The sequence below is a fragment of the Parasteatoda tepidariorum genome, chromosome 4 (assembly GCF_982258835.1).
Source record: "Parasteatoda tepidariorum strain Cologne lab strain chromosome 4, Ptep-v5.0, whole genome shotgun sequence".
NCBI classification, from domain to species: Eukaryota; Metazoa; Arthropoda; class Arachnida; order Araneae; family Theridiidae; genus Parasteatoda; species Parasteatoda tepidariorum.
The window spans coordinates 54,575,635-54,593,342 of record NC_141758.1 but is presented as its reverse complement, the minus strand read 5'-3'; the positions used below and the strand labels follow the sequence as shown (position 1 = coordinate 54,593,342).

The following is a 17,708-nucleotide window of genomic DNA, read 5'->3' as shown; positions in this document are numbered from 1 at the left end:
TGGTCAAATCTACCAGAGTATGGTAAAACTTACCGTATTCCTGGTTGAATGGGAACACCAAAAAGCATGATAGTTTTTCCGTAACGATTTGGTAATGACTTTTTGGTGAAATTAAGAGCAAAATATGGTTTTTAATACCATGCTGTTACATTATCTGCCTATCATAAGCAAAATCTTGATCTTTTTTTACATACTGGCAAAGTAGCATACTGGCTATTTTTTCATATTCATTGAAGAGGAGGACATTGTTTCTTCCGAACATTTTTTAATTTCTTAAAAAGTGCATAGTCTGCACGCAAATCTAGTGTTATTATTATAATTTAAAAGGATCCAAAATATCCAAACCAAAGTATGTAAGAACTTTGATGAGCCGAAGTTTCTTTCTTGCAAGTATGGTGCAATTTTTTATGAGAGATTTTCACTATGTATTCCTAACCTGAATGCAGGGTGATCTTCTAATCTTCAAATGGAATTTTTAAACTTATGACTTGCATAAAAATCTACAAGCAAGTGATTGCAAACAAGCATTCAGAGCCAGTTCACCTGACTTACACCACATATGATATTTTGAACTCTTAACTATTCTGTCATCTATGCCTCACCAAATTCGAATTTCATTTACAATTTAGATAAAGAAACAAATCATGCATTATTTTCGCTACTTTGCTTCACTTGAATCAGCATTGTTTTCCTTTCATTTAAAAAAAAAATCAGGATGAAATTACGGTATTAAATACCAAGGATTTGAGTGCAATATCTGTCAAATATATTCTATTGTAAAATTCATTTTTACCACAAAATATTATACCATAATCTTTTACCATTTTATACCATAATCATTTTAGTTTGAATGATTCAATGAATCATTCGGCTATGGAAATTACTTCTGTAAAAATTGGGGTATATCAGGCTTTTTTGTATATGACGACAAAAAATAAGGTTATGGTAACTAAATAAAATAAAATGTCTAACTAATAATAATAAAGTATACATCTAATAATAATAAAGTATATACCTAATAATAATATAAAGTACAAAAAATACTAAAATAATAAGGATATCTAATTCAGTCTCATCGAATAGAAAAAAAATTGTTTTTTATCCTTTACTTTTGCATTCTAAAATTAAAGTTTTAATCTTTCGTAATTGGACACCTTTCCCAGAATTATTTTAAATAAGAAGTGTTTGAGGTTTCTCAAATTGTAATTAATATTGTAATTAATTTATTGATTAAATCAAATCATAATTATGCCACTTTACTCACCATTCAAGCTCTTCTTGGAGATACAGGGGCTTCAACTAGTGATCAGCACTGCGACTGTAATTAGAAAAATGTATTATCAGAACTTCTGACTATTATAAATTAATAATGTAAATTTTGTGAAATATAATCAACATGGTCTTATACTCTCAAGCGACAAACATAAATTCAATAAGGTCTGTAAAAATCGTATCTTTCATAATTTACCTTTTTTATTTTTCCAAAGTATTTTTTTTAGAGAATTAGCTTTTTGATATTGTTAATAAGCTCTTTAAATATTATTACGGTACTGAATAAACACATCGTAAAATAACTGAATAATATTTTTTTAAAGTTTTTGAAATGGGATTAAAATTGCATATAAAAATTGCAATGTTGTTTATTAAAAAAATTAAAACTCATATTTATGAAATATTAACACGAAAAATGCGTTTTTTGAAATGGCAATCTTAATTTCTCGTGACATTTATTTATCTCATTATCACCTTTTTATTTTTACGGCTGATGTCTTGATTAAATCTTGACATTTACATAGAAGAAAAACAAATTTGATTAAAAAAGATTTTAAGAACTTATTAATGATTATTTTTCTCATCATTTTGACTACAAATAATCCCTTATTTATGCATTATCTTCCAAGCTCAAAAAGAAAGATTTATTTTTTTAAACTTATATAAATAAATACTATTTCAAGCAATTATCTTAATATCTTTTTTCTACTTTAATGCAAAATGCAGAACATTGTGAGTGTCATTTTTATGCGCATTCAAAAAATCTGATAATGTTTCCTTTATTTCAAGAAGGGGGGAAATATATCTTTTTTCATTCCTCAAGTTTCAATCGAATAATGAGCAGGGTATTTGATAATATGCATATTTAAAAATGCATTCAATTTTTAAAATGCAACATTTCAGCATTTTTAATATTTAAAAAGGATTTAAAAATATTTCGTCAGGAATATTTTTTTAAACATTTTCGTCGCAAAAATTTGTATTTTAAAGCTATTTTTTCCGAATGATTTTTACACCAATAAAAAAATGCTTTAAATGAGTATTATTTTAAGGATATTTAAAGTTTGAGTATTTATATAATTCCATTGTTATCTGACATTTGTTTTGATAACATATAAAATTTTAAGCCTTATCTTCACTGAGTTTGTATTTATTGATGACAATTTTTCGACCAAACGATAGCGTTAGATTTGGTAAATCAAGAGTAATTTCCGTAACAAACCCTTTAATTAACAGTGAATTGGAAAAAAATGAAAGCTTTTACTGGTATTTAAAAGCTTACAACTTAAAAATAAAATGATTTAAATACGTCAACCTTATTTAATCACGATCATCTCGTAGTAATTAGTTTTTTCGTCGACTTCTATTTTAATGTATTTCATAATTCCTAAACATTTCAGAGGCGGACTAAAAACAAAGGACATAAATATTTTAATCTTTTTTTTCATCCCGCTCATAATATAACTAATTGTTTTCATCCATCAATATCTATTTAAACAGGTTAATGACAGTGAACATTTCCGAAACTCACAAAATTGAAATGATTTGAAATTATCAACTTTCTTTAATCACATTATTCTTACATTAATTATTTTTATTAATTAATATCGATTTCCACGTCATTAAATATTGCTGAAAATTTCAGAAAATTAGAAAATTAGTATATTCGAAAATTATTAATCTATTTTTATCACGTTCATCTTATGCATTTAATTTCTTTTTATTGATATTATTTCATCAGATTATATTTCAAAAAATTTCAGATACTCGCAAAACAAAATGACAATAAATTATTATTAAAACATTATAATTAAAACGCGCAGATCATACTGATTGTTTTCATTCATCAATATTTGTTTCGGCAATATTTATTATTACTGAAAATTTCAAAAACTGACAAAAATAAAAACACTACACATTATCAATATTCTTTCATCGCAATCATCTCATCTATTATGTTTTCATTCATTGATATCTATTTCATGAGATTCTAATATTATTAAGAATTTCATAATTAGACACAAAAAAAATAAAAGGCGATAAATATGCTAACGCTTTTTCTTATTACGTTCATAATATACTAATTATTTTCAATAATCAATATCTATTTCAACAGTTTCTAGGCTTACTAAAAATTTTAAAAACTCCCAAAAATAAAATAACTTTAAATGACGCCAGTCTCATACTAATTGCTTCCATTCCTCAATGTCTATTGCAATAGTTTCTAGGTTTCTAAAAATTTTAGAAACTTACAAAAATAAGACATTCAAATCAATCTTACAAAAATAAAATCATTTCATTTGAACCCGTTTCATACTAATTGTTTCCTTTTATCAATATCTATTTCAACAGTTTCTAGGCCTACTAAAAATTTTAAAAACTCCCAAAAATAAAATAACTTTAAATGACGCCAGTCTCATACTAATTGCTTCCATTCCTCAATGTCTATTGCAATAGTTTCTAGGTTTCTAAAAATTTTAGAAACTTGCAAAAATAAGACATTCAAATTAATCTTACAAAAATAAAATCATTTCATTTGAACCCGTTTCATACTAATTGTTTCCTTTCATCAATATCTATTTCAACAGTTTCTAGGCTTACTAAAAATTTTAAAAACTCCCAAAAACAAAATAACTTTAAATGACACCAGTCTCATACTAATTGCTTCCATTCCTCAATGTCTATTGCAATAGTTTCTAGGTTTCTAAAAATTTTAGAAACTTACAAATATAAAACATTTAAATTAATATTACAAATATAAAATAATTTCATTTGACACCCGTTTCATACTAATTGTTTCCTTTCATCAATATCTTTTTCAACAGCTTCAAAGTTTACTAAAAGTTTCAGAAACTCACAAAAATAAGAAAAACGAAAACTTCCCTCTATAAATCACTATCATCTCATACATTTTATTTTCATTCATGGATAACAATTTCACGAAGTTCCTATATCCCCATTTTCTTTAATCTCACACCCAAAATGACTTAAATATAAATTACCAACACCAGGTTCATTTTATTTTAACTGCCTTCATTCAAGGATAACTATTTCAACAGGTTTCAGTTCTAAACTCTCTCAAATTAACATGAGGAAAAGAAATAAAAATAAAAAATACCTATGCTTTAAAATAATCCTTTACAAGAACACAACCTTCATCTTCCATTACCGGACCAATATCGTCCACCCCGTTTATCTCCATTAAATTGACCGTGATTCAAGGTGTTAAACAATGTCACCCTAAAATCTTATCCGTGGATTTGATGGACCCACTATCATTGGTTCTGACAGAGAGAGTAAAGAGCACGTATCCGGCAATCCCGTTTCGTGACGTCAGAGTCCGGTCATCGATCAAAACCGCAGAACGTGCCCCCTCACGGAGTAGGTCCATCACTTAAGCAGAAACCAAGACTGGGCAGCATTTGAAGAATGGGAAATAAATTTGGATTAAAAACAATGCTTGATCCATAGAGATTGAGTATGATATTGAATTTATGTTGCCTACTTGATTGATTTAGGAGATAAATGGTAAATAAAAAAGCAGCTTTCTGTTATTGTATTTTATGGCCTTAATTAACGGTTGCAAATAATTACTTTTTAACTATAAAAGTGCCTTTTTTTTGTTTTTAGTTTTATTTATTCTTTGGATGTTTTTTGTTAATATTTGCAGATTTGCCTTAATAATTTTTTTCACAAACAATTATTTTATTTTTCTATCTCAGACATCTCTCATTTATTACATTTAGCTTTATCTATCTGCTTTTTTCCTTTTTAATGAGAATATGTTTTCTAATCTGATTGTAGAAGTCAGAAAATACAATAAAATATAAAGTATTCAACGGTTTTGAAACTTTTACTCCTCACAATGGGAAAAAAATTATGGTCAAGCCAACCAGAAAATGGTAAAGTTTACCGTATTTCCCTCTTTATGGGAACACTAAATAACTCAGTAATTTTTCCAGAAGCGAGTTGGTAAAATTAGCAATAAAATATGCTTTTGCAATGTGTGTTAAAATTGGGTCAAAATGATAAAATTTCGTACTTTAATCATAATATCCCATAGCATGGCATATAGAAATTTTACTAGAATTTTTTTCCTCGTGTGATTCCACAAGGTGCTTCCTAATAATTTTCCTTAATGTATGTAAATTAAATCCTTAGAAAAGTAAAACATACACTTCTACGTTAGGGATTTTGGATCAATAAACAATTAAATGGAAAAATTAAATAAAAAAAATGAGACAAATTACACAAATCTGTAGAATTACTAACCAACTGTCGAACGAATTACTGTCGAATTACAAAAACTTCAAAACCAGTTTACTGCTTTAGAAAGTTCAGTGGAGTTTCGAATAATCGTCTTTTGATTTCTCACTGTTTATTCTGAAATCAAACAGATTTTCTGTCTTGTTTTTCGCTCAAAATTTCTTACTAGTGATTTCGATGGCATGTTTGTTACTTCTTCAGTTATACAGGATTATATTAATATGTGATTTTTAATATACTTAATTTTTTATTTCTTTTTTGACAAGGCATCTAAAAACCCAGTAAGGGTAGCCATTATGGAACACTCAACATTGCGTTTTGAGAGTTATGCTTAGTGAGTTATTGAAGCATTATTCTCCTTATTTATAACTTACTCTCTTACAATATAATTCTCTTTACGCTAACGAAATGAATTGATACCTTTATCACACTCTCAGTTATATGACTCTTTTTTACGATTCAGATATCATAACGTATTTCGTTAATTTTTAGAATCATTTCGCCAGGAAATCACATGATTTTTGACAAAATGCGAACTCTCAAATGTATGACGAAAATGTTTCTTCAACTCGAAACCTCATTCCACTGTATTGTGGATTAACTGGAATGACCATCCTGTGATGAACTAGATCTTTACTAGAATGAAGACTTTGAGCATGTTTAGAATCTCTGCACTCTTTGTGTTGTCCTACATGGAGCCCACAATAAGGTGGAGAAAAGTTAGATACATTAAGTACTAAAAGTTTTTTTTTTTTTTTTGTTTTTTAGAAAATAACTATCTATAACTATAAATAACTATGGAATGTTTTTTTTTTTAGTTTTGTCAAAATTCCTTGCCTTAAAGTAGTGTTAGTTATTACGTCACTCTTAGAGTCACACTTTCGTTTGCTTAGAGCTTATACCAGAAAATGATTTTGTCAAAAACAAAGAAAGTTTCCTGAAACTTGAGCATCCATTTTTTGCAGTACATCATCAAAATATTATTGGAAATAAAATAATATTCTATAAATAACGTTAAAAATGTCTTTTAAAGAAATCTTGCACGATCTTTTTTAATAAAATAAAAGATGCATTCTTAATCTTTTTAATAATCTGTAATAGAAAAAAAATGCATAAAGTGATTTTTAAGATTAAAACTTGTTTTCCGTTTTTATAGAATGTAAAAGAAATCCTGAAGAAGAAGCATATATCAACCATTCATTCAATAAAGAAGAACGTTGTTAATTGTGCAAATTTAAATAACTTATAAAGAATTTGTTATTTAAATGAAAACTCTTTCCATTAAATATTCAAATGACTTACAAATAAATCCAGTTTCAAGAAGAGAACAATCCTTAATGATATTGTTAAAAGCATTTTAAAAATCTCTATTCAAGAAAGTATTCTTATGGTATTCAAATAAATAAGAGAGTTCTTTCACTTTATTTTAAAATTGAATTAATCCCTGTTTTCTGTTATTTCATGTTTTTAAAAGCATTAAGAGCTCTTTGTGTACTAACTCAACATAAAGCTCCTCTTTTTACACAATCATAAAATATGAATTTGAATAAAATGAATAATAAATGCTGTAAAGAAAAAAAAGTATTACAAATTAGTAATCTTTGTAGTTTTGCTAAAAAGAAATTTATTTCTGGTTTTGAAAGTCTAATCCTTTTATTTATTTTCATTGCGTTTTAATTTTATTATTTTAATTTTTCTTAATTTGAAAGCAGAAATACTGTTAATGTTTCACGGTATTTAATAAATTTCTTATGAATTGAATTATTAAGAACTTTTCGGAGAAAACTTTTTTAATTAACAATATTATAATTGCTTAACTTTATTTATTGATCATTGCTTTGAAATTAATTAATTTAAATAAGGAAATAGTATATGAAGAAATTAAAAAATTTCAATTAGTGAAGGGTTGTCCGTTGTTAATTCCTATATGATGATAATTAATTTCAATAAAGATTTATTTTTGGTTTTAAATTTTTTATGTAGGTAAGATAAAAACAAGTTTAAATATTAAAAATCTATTGTTAAAATCTATTTTTGGTTATTCTAATGCATTCTTTAAAAAAAGAAATACTCAAAAGAGAAATTAGTTTGCAATTTATTTCGTTAGATTTTAATTAATTAATAATTCCATTAATGAATTTTCAGAGGATTTAATTACTTACAATATGATAATAATTCATTTCAATAAATATTTGTTTTAAAGATTGGATTATTTTTATATAATTCTATCCCATTTTAATTTTCTTATTTTCAAGCTTATTAAGTTATAAATTAAACAATTTTTTGCAATATTCTATAAATGCTTTTGAAATTGAACGTTTGAGGACTTGATCCTACTCTGTAAGAATCTTCATTCTAAAATTATTGTAAAATAACCGGTTGCAGTCTGTCACCAATTAATAATAAAGTTTACGACAAGGAGCATTTTTTTCACATTTACGGGTTTGAAACCGTTAACAGTGAATATGGATAAAAAATCATGAATACTACACGATTCTTTAATAATTTATAACCAGCATGGTTTCAAAACGGGAAGAAAGTAATTTAACTGGACATTAGGGATAATTTATCAGCTTTGTGGTGCTGCCATCTATGTGTGAATATGAGTATCGTATTCTAATTGCTCAGGGTCACAAATGGAGAGGGCAGGACACACTTTGAGGGGAAAGGAATGTAGGAAATATTATAATTAGAATGATTAAAAACCATCGATGCAAAACTATATGGTTTTGTAACCTTTTACAACTAGCAGGTTTTCAAAATCATAGAAAGGGAATTTAGCTGGATATTGGAGTTAGTTTAGCAGCTTTATGGTGCTATCATCTATGCGTTAATGAGAGTATCGCATTCTAATACCCCGGGGTCACAAATAGGGGAGTGTATAATATTCTTCATGAGGAAAGGGAATGGAGGAAATATTGTTGTGTCAACGCTGGGATTCGAAGTCCTATCGTTGAGTGTGAGGTTTATAGATTCACCCTCTCGGCTATAATATATACCCATTAGTAAGAAACTAAGTGGCTGCCTTAGGTAGGTCTAATTGATGAAATAAAGTTCCGGTTGCTTACCCGTTAACAATTATATATTTATCTATACAAATATTCATATATATTAAAAATAAAACAAAATAACACAATAAAAAAAAATTTAAAATTTTTTTTAAATAAAAATCCGTAAAAAAAAGACCTAATCTCTTCATCAGCTCGTACGATTATGTCCGCAAAAAGTAGTGCTTTCTAATATTATATCAATATCAAAATATGCCAACACAATAGTGTAAGGAGCACTCAAATTCTTTTTTAAACGATATAGAACACATTAGGTAATAAATATCACGTAAAAAACGGGAAATAAAATGTAAAGAAAAAAATAGAACAAAACACAAAATGAAATCTATAAAGCAAGTAGCGAATTAAAATGAACTTTGTACAGAAAAATGTAATAAGATTGGCAGTTAACAAAATATGAAAACAGAGATCTCAATTTGCGCTCTGTTTTCATATTTTGCTGAATTGAGCAAATTGAGTTAAAAGCGTAAATAGAGGGCCTTTGTTTTATTGCAGTACTGAAGCACGTTTGATTTGTTAGTTGCCAAAGATTTGACCAAAACTGGATGTGCGCAAGGTAATATTGTACTGGAGACTTTAAACAATAAGATTGATATTTAATTACACAATATTAACTATTTCAGAAAACTAAAATTTTTTTTAAAAAAAGAGAGAGAGAGAGAAAGAAAGGAACTTAAATTGCCCGTTTTGCGCATAATTTTAGCCATGGATTCTCCCGAAATGGATTTGCGCATGGTAAAAATATATAAGTTAACAAGGAAGTTCTTAGTAAATATTTTTATAGTAACATGCAATTAACTCAATGGTTATATAAAATTTACTTACATAAGTTAGGTATCCATTGTTTCTTTTTTTTTTTTTATAAAATTTTGATAGAGTTTGTCAATTTGTTTTTTGGAAGAGTAAAAATTACTACATGTTTCTTTAAATCCATTCATTTGATTAAAAATAGTATTTAAATAGTATATAATTTTTAGAAACATCTATTTAAATAACATTTTTGCAGACAGTATAAATACCAGTTCTGAATTTAACTATATACAAGATAAGCATTTATATTTCAAAACTTTTTAGTAAATCCTTATTTCTCTTTTTAAAAAGAGTTCAAGTGATCCAGCTATATTCTAAACAAGTATGCTGGACGACAGTAGATAAAACAATAAGCTCTAATGTTATAAAGCACATAAATATTATTTTAAACATTCTTAAAAAGAATAATACTCCTTTGCAAAAAGAAACCGCATTTTAATCTCATTCTGTAGATATTTTGTTTCCTTAAAAATAAAAAAAAGCTCTACGTCTAGCAAAACATAACCAGTTTCTTGAAAAATGGTCAAACTCAAACAGAACAATTTCGTTTCAGAATTTACGGAAACTGCAGATGCTGTTACCTCTTGAAAACGTATGAATTGAAGGAAAATAAAATATAGATATCCGGAATAAGATCACGCAATACTTTATTTATTTATTTTTGTGCTGGGGAATGTTTTTTATCTAATATTTCTTACTTATTAAGTAAGAAATATTAGATAAAAACATTCCCCTAGATAAAAACATTTTAATAAAATGTGAGTTTAATACTTTCTATTTTGAAAATGCTAGATAGATATTTTACGTATAATAACCTGGAAGTTTATAATTGTAGTGATATCATATATTCACTTATTGATTTTTCTGACATTTATCCGGAAATTGTTTTAAAAGTAGTCAAAGATGGCTATTTTCATGGATATTTTGAATTTTTTGTGAACAAAAAACAGTGCTAACAACTCTTTTTTCAATGTTTCAAAAAAATTTCATGTAATTTCTGAGATAAGACTTAATTACGTTTTTACCTTATTGAACTTCAATATATTGAAGGATTTAGCGTTATTTCTCTACATTATTTTTTTATGCCTTTCATACGATGTCTGACGTGTGACGTAACAATTTTAAATTTGGAAATATATATATTTTAGGCAATACACATATTTAATGCCCTGTAAAAACTTACGAATAAAATTACGGTAAATTGTACATGAAATCATGGTACCGCTAGTTTTTCCCGTAGAATGTTACAGAACAGATGTTACAGAACACAACATCTAATATACCGTAATTTTTACGGTAATAATTACCATAAAATCACTCAATCACTTTAATAAATTAATATAACTGAAAGGATTCAAGCATAATATTTTCTAGTAAAAAGGGACATTACACCTTAAGTGTCGTTATTTTATATCACTATTTTATCGAAAATTATTTGAAATGAAATTATATTATTACACGTAAATTATTTTTTTAAAAAAAGCATTGGATTTTTTCATAATAATAGCAAAAACGCTATTTAAAATATTGATATTTATATTGAAAACAAATAAATAACGATAAATTCCAGATAAATTCATGATAAATTTTGCTATTTTCTGAATTTCAAAACTGTTTTGAATCTCTCTTTGTCAAGAATTCCCGCAATACTTGCTGTTTTGGTGAGCCTGCAGCGCCAACAGCAAGACAGTTGATTTTAAGATTTCTCTATACTCAGTTTCTTAACGATGTAAAAAAAAATGATTGAAGCTTAATTGTGTTTTTTCTTTTTGTTTGGTGTTATCTTCATTATTAAAAGTGATTGTCTAAATACTTACTCTCTTAAAATGAAAGAGTTATTTCCCCTACTCAAAAAAGAGTTAAATTTTTTTAACTCCACTTGAGTGAAATACATTCTTATTTGAGCGAAATTCTTGCTTTGCATTAACTCAAACTTGAGTGGTATTTATTAAGCAATATTTGAGTGCTTTCAGCTCAAACTTGAGTGATTTATTTATTATTTAATTGTGTGCGAGATATAAGCTGGAATTTCTATCGTTTTATTTTAAAAAGCAAACAATAATAAATCTAAATAAAATTGTTATGTTCTGTGATCTAAATAGATTATGTCTTCCTTTTTATTTTACGTTTAATTCTTTTTTTTCTGGAGAATATGTCATTTAATTTGTAAAATTAAGAAGAATTAAAACAACTTTTAGTTCACAGCGGTATTTCTGAAGAAGACGCTGTTTTACTTTTCAGTAAGTAGATATACTTTGTTGTTTTTATTTTGAAAATACTTTTATTTTGAATGTGTTATATACACATTCCATTTAGATTAGCTGTTTTTCAGCGTTTTTTAATAAAATATACTATTCTTTTAAATTATTTGTCAAAAAAATTTTTTAAAATTGAAAGTGATAAATGTGGATGATTATGAAATATTAAAAAAATTTGATTCCTTGCTAGAATCTTTGTCAAAGCATGTGGGAATATATTATATCTGATAAGAGTTTTAGAATTTTTTCAGATTTCATATTAAAGTTTTAACATTTTATTTTAATATAATAAATTTATATCCATGTTTTAGTTTTTTTGATGTATAATTTTGGTACAAAACATTTCTTGATAATTAATTTCATATCATTCTATACTTCTTTTATAAAGGATATTTACGAAATTATTGTTCATACAGTCCATAATTGCTGTTATTTAAATTGCTTTCTATTAATAAAGTTGAATGTCTTTAATTTATGAAAGTTCACGTCTGCAACATCCATTCATTCAAATCAGAATCTTCAGATGTTCAATGTATTTTATTATAAATATATCATTCAAAGAAAAAGTGGAAAATATTATATTTAAAAAAATTAAGCAGCATTTTGAATTTTTCTGTTTTTATCCTGTTTTTAGCTTTTATTTAATTGGAATTCAGAATCAATACTATCTTCTTATTTCATAAAGTATTTATCACATTATACAAACTATTTTTCCTTTGTTGCTAGCATAAAAGTTCTTACCACTTTTCTTCAAATTCAATTTTCGAGGCAAAATTGAAAACGCAGAATTAATATTTAATTAAAAGTACAATGCTAATTAAAGTATTTGAAAATGCAAATAATTTAGAATTTTACAATAGTTATAGATTAATAGTAAAAAAATAGGAGCAAAATTAAAAGTAATATTTATTATGAGATATAGTTCTATTTGAATTTATATTACCTATATCCCAGCTGAAAATAAACTGTAGTTATTCTACAGAACTGAAGTAATTTCGTAGTTTTTCTAGAGTTAACTGCAACTTTTCTGTAGTGCAATCTTAACTGTAAAAACTCTGCAGTTATTTTGCAGCCAATGCGAAGTAATTTCTCAGTAATTTATTTCGAAAAAATTTTAGCTATTGTCTACAAAATTACTGTAGTTTAAGTGAGGTCACTTGAAAATCATAAATTTAGAAAAAACTGAAACTTTAAATCCGTGGTCATTCTGCAGTAAATTTGAAGTAATTATGCAGTCATTGTTTCAGAAGTATACTTTCTGATGAATCTGCAGAAAAACTGCAGTTACTTTGCATTGTTGTAAAATTGAAGGAGTTTGATGTCTTCAATCTTGCTTTCCTGGCTGGTATATTAAATTTTTATAATGTTTTTTTCTTTTTGATTATATATTAATTTCTTACAATTAGGTAAAAATTCTAAACATATATATTGATAACGGAAATAACGTATACTATCTATATTCATAACTAGCCACCTAAGGCGGCCAGCTGTCCGCCACTCTGAAGGTTTTCACAAATAAAGTTTTTTAAAACATAGCAGGAAATCTGAAGATTAGTGGACAATTAAAGTGTTCCTGTCCAGCAATTTTGTCTTCATATCCAGTTCTGCTGCAGATGTGTTATAGCTCTTGAGGATGTTTGAAATTATATAGCTACAACGCTTAAGAAAAAAAAAAACTAAAATGCTAAATACATGAAAAGAACACGAAAACGAATAAATTTTTTATGGTATCAATTTCTATTTCTATATAATTTTTTATGGTATCAAATTCTATTTCTATATCTGTTACGTCAAGCACTCAGGTATTATAATTTGATCTAGTTGTGCTTGTATAATTTTGATCTAGTTGCGCTTTCTACGTCATTTTGTTAACATCGTTTGGTTTGTTATTTAACATCGTTTGGTTTGTTATTTCTAAGTTAACTTTCAAAAATTGGCTGGCATCAGCATTTTTATTCTTTAAGTTGTTTATTTTTTCTTTTGGAATTCGTTCCTTTTTAGCGAAATGTTTTTCAACCTAATCGAATTCTTTGTCGACTGTTCTCTGTATATATAAAGAAAATAAAGTAAATATTTTTAAAGTGTTGTGAAAAGAATTTTTAGTTGTACAAAGTACTACAATATCGCTATAAAAATTATCGTCTTCGCTTAAGAAAAAAAAATAGAGCGTGGAAAGAAGAAGAAAAACTTATTATAACAATTATGAACTGCGACAAATATATCAAAGCGAAGCGTTCTATTTACGTATCGAATATGTTGCCACATTTTTAATACAAAAGTTAAACTTTTCTCCACTTTAATAAGTGTAAACTAATGCGAACTTTATAAATTAAATTAATAATTCCTTCGTATATTATTGGTTTAAGTTGTCGAAAATTAATATTTCAATTGTGAGGTTCGCATTAGCATACATTTATAAGAGTGGGGAAAAGTATATGCATTTTTTAATAGTTTTTTGAATATGGCTCTTTGAAGACGAAAAAGCAGACGAAAAGCATAGACTTACAAAATGACTGATAACTAAATAAATAATCAAAATTTTTGAAAAAGAAAAAAAATACTTCTTCATTATGTCAAAAAACAATTATGGGCCGAGTTTCGTGCCCGGGCGAGGCTTCTGGGGCGATATACTGTGATTACAGACACACACACACACAGCCGCGTTTATTATTATGTATAGATGTATAGATGTAACGGGTAGTTTATTTGTAGCACTAGATGGCGCTACCCCTTTATCCCAAAAAACGATATCGACAACTATTTTTTTCTGACTTAATATGAGATGACGCAGGACGAGCTCTGCGAACCATCCTGGTTCCCCTTTTCCTACTCATTTTGAGTAAAAACTTTCTAGTTCTTTTTGTTAGTTAATGTTATGTTTTTTTTACTCTTTATTGTTAAATGTTTAATGTGATTTTATAATTAAAAATATTGCGCTCATAGTGATGATATTTTTATTTCATCATCTTGCGTCTATTACAACTGGCGCCTCACGTTGGGCGCCATTTATGTAGTGTAACGGAATATCGGCTAGCTCAAATACGTTGTAAATTACGACAAAAGTAACTAAAAGTGCACTTAATAAATAATTTTAATTAATAACCACAGACACAAACATAAATTACACTTAAACAAAAAGTAAAAGAAGGAATTAAAATTTAAGAAAACTCGGGGATAGGGGAAAAGTCATGTTTAAGGTTTCATATCTGAACTTGAACTGAGTCTCGGTGGTGAGGACATAGGTGACACCACAGGGCATCGCTTGGTTGCTACAGATTTGCTACAATAATAGTTAAAATTCATAAAATACATACTTGATTTAATTGTAATTATTTATAATTCAGAAGCGATACAATTTAATTAATTTAAAATATGCCTAAAATTAGGTATTTAAATATTTCTGTATTTTAGTAATTTTATTAAAAATGTCGTTTTCATGAATTTTCATTATTTATTTCTTTTTGACTTAAGAAAACTATGTTTGAGCAAAGTTTATGGTAAAAACAATATTAAAGTAAAGTCAAGTAGTTAATGTTAATTAGTTAATTTTTTTATTCGAATTCATACTAAGCTAGGATTATTGCAGAACAAAAATTATACTTATTTTTTTCTAATCAAAACAAATATATAGTTTGGATTTTAAGCAAATTTATATCAAAAGAGTTTGCAAAATTGAGTTTGAAAAATGGTATTTAATCCAGATTTTTTAGCTTTTAACGTCCTCTTCAAAAATTTATTAATTTCACTTAGTTTCAGAAATTTGTCTTAAAAAAATTTAGGCAATTTAAAACAATATACCTTTTTTATTGCTTGAAAATGAAGCTTTATAAATTAAACGAATAAATTTGTTCGAAAAAAAATGACTCATAGTATTTTCAATTGAACCTAAAAAAGCATAATATTTATAAAACTGCTTACTTTAAAAAATCGTTTAGAGCTCTTTTCTTTTAAAAATTAAACTTCAAAGAAAAATGACGTAACTTAGGGGAAAGAAAAAAAAAACTCAAATCTACAGTGGTTAGGAATTTTTCACAAAAAAACCTCTTAATTAATAATTAATTTAATTGTTGTTTTACCGTATACAATCAAAATAATTGGATAACCACAAAATGCTGCTATTCAACCTGCTAACTCTGAAAAAATTTTTTAACTGTGTTTTCACCTTATTTAATTTCACAAATTAAAACTTTATCCTCGCCAACAAGACCCAGCTCATGAAACTAATTAGTTCTTTGTAGCCGTCTTGTCACAGGACTGCAGCCGAGATGGTTAATCGGTCAGTCTCACGACAGACGGGAAACCAGTTCGAATCCCAGCCAGTGTCGACATGCTCACAGCGAAAGCTTTCACAAGTACTATATTATCTAATTCGATATTTAAATTCAATAAACGTTAAGATAAAAAAAATTCCTATCTAAGGCTTTCCCTATCAAAAGGAATTTTTTTGAAACGAAAACTATAGTATTTTTTATCGCTTACGATAGATGGCACCACTAAATACAAAAATTTCGAATATTAACAGTAAAAATTTTGACTGCAATTAACAAACTGAAATACTGAAAATCGCTCAAACACGAGTTAAAATCACTCAAGTTTGAATGAAAACGATTCACTCAGGTAATACTGAAAATTACTCAAACTCGAGTGAAAATAGCTCAAGTTTGAGTGAAATTTTTTTCACTCAAATTGAGCTCTTTCCATATAACTCTTTCACTTGAGTGATTTTAACTCAAGATGAGAAGGCCGGTTTTTTCTAGATGAAAGAGTTAAATAGCACTCAAGTTGAGTTATTTTCACTCGTTCATTTTAAGAGAGTACTTGATTCTTATTGCACTAAAAATCTTGATATTTATTACCGTATTCCTGTGGCAGTCCTGGAAGAGGTAAGTAAAACTTACCTTAATTTTTATCAATTTCGCTTTTTATCAATTTTCATCAATTTCGCTTTAAAAATTGATGCTCGTAGAATGTTTGTGAAGAACTTTTGAATATTTAAATAGAAAAAATAAACACATACAAAATCTAAATATTTCATGCATTTACTAAAATAATAATAATTATTATTCACAGATGCTAATATATATCATTAGAATAAGATAAAATTCACCATATTTCTTGTTCTATGGAATCACTGAAAAATTCGGAAATTTTTACCGAAGCTCTTTGGGAATGATTTTAATAAAACTAGCATTAATTTATAATGGGTGAAAAAATTCAGTGAATGTGGTAAAATTTGTAATTTTATCATGATAAATTAGAACAGGGCATAAAAATCTTTATTCGGTTAAAATTATTTTTGAGTTTTCTATTTACTAAATGTGAGGTAAAAAGAAATATAATTTCAAAAACTAAAGTTTTTTGGTGCTTAATATCAAAGTCATGTGGTTTATTTACTATAAATGTCTTTAACATACAGTGCGGAAATTTTGTTAAATTCTTTATCTCCAGCACATATGAACGTTTCGAAGCTGTAGCTAGAAATTGAAGTGATTTTATAAAAAAAGTTACAAATTTCATACTTTTTTACTTCAATATCAGAATATTTTTTTGCCAATCTTAATAGCAAATAAAACATATTGAAAATGTTTTCAAATTTTTTTCGTTTCAAAAAACAGTTTCGTTCATATTATTTTTTCGTCTCGTTTTTTTGTTTGTTTTTTTTCGTTTCGTTTTTCAAATTTTTTTCGTTAAATATTTTGTCGTTTCTGAAACCTATGTAAAATGTTTGATCAATATTGCAAAATAGTGAATATCAATAATACATAAATACTTTTGAAGGAAAAGATCTTGAAAAGATTTATTCAAAGTAATATTTTTAAGGATATTATTTCTAAAACACATGATATACATGTTTAATGGCATTTTTAATCTTTCAAATATGAGATATAATACGTATATAGATTGCACTTTTCTGGAATTTATTTTGTGCAACACTAACTATCTGAATCTTATAAAATTGTAAACAATTTAACCTTTTTTCTAAACTATTCCTTATTTTTTATTTTCTATGCAAGGAAAAACTATTTTTTTCTAA

The 17,708-nt window shown here is 26.7% G+C and overlaps 1 protein-coding gene across 11 annotated transcripts in view; it reads right to left on the bottom strand.

Moving 5' to 3' along the window:
- The window catches only part of LOC107442885 (coiled-coil domain-containing protein AGAP005037), a 330,755-nt gene that overhangs the window by 202,600 nt on the left and 110,447 nt on the right, over positions 1–17,708 (bottom strand). For all 11 annotated transcript variants that reach the window (XM_071182301.1, XM_071182305.1, XM_071182308.1 and 8 more), the window contains exon 2: positions 1,265–1,318. The gene's annotated coding sequence lies outside the window, so the exon portion shown is untranslated. The remainder of the gene's footprint in view (positions 1–1,264; positions 1,319–17,708) is intronic.